The sequence below is a fragment of the Chrysochloris asiatica genome, unplaced genomic scaffold (genome assembly GCF_000296735.1).
Source record: "Chrysochloris asiatica unplaced genomic scaffold, ChrAsi1.0 scaffold00062, whole genome shotgun sequence".
Taxonomy (NCBI): Eukaryota; Metazoa; Chordata; class Mammalia; order Afrosoricida; family Chrysochloridae; genus Chrysochloris; species Chrysochloris asiatica.
This window is the reverse complement of record NW_006408580.1, coordinates 2,358,445-2,358,991: the sequence shown is the minus strand read 5'-3', so window position 1 is coordinate 2,358,991 and position 547 is coordinate 2,358,445.

Below are 547 nucleotides of genomic sequence, written 5' to 3'. Positions count from 1 at the left end.
TCCAAAAAGCTAAAGAGGATAGAGAGAAACACTGTTAACTGATGATATATGGAGGGGATAATAATCAATGTAATGAAACAAGCTATATGAATGGTTGAATATGAAGCTGATGATGTGTCCTGTAAACTTTCACTCAATCCAAAATAAAAACACTTAATTAAAAAAAAAAATAGATGTCAGAAGAGAAGCCTAAGTTGAAAACATTGGCAAAGAAGAAGGAATCATCATATAATGGAATAAAAATTGAAATCTTTCAGCAAACTGATGAAGCATTAAAGGCACTCACTCTTCTATGCCCAGAAATTTGGAAGACATCTGCCTGCCCAACTTATTAGAAGAGATCCATATTTGTGCCCAATACAAAAAGAGTTGACCCAACAGATTGTGGAAATAATTGGACAATTTCATTGATATCAAATGCAAGTAAAATTTTGCTCATGATAATTCAAAAACGACTGCAACATTACATTGACAGGGAACTGCTAGAGGTTCAAGCTGGATTCAAGGAGAGCATGGAATGAGGGATATCATTGCTGACGTCAGATGG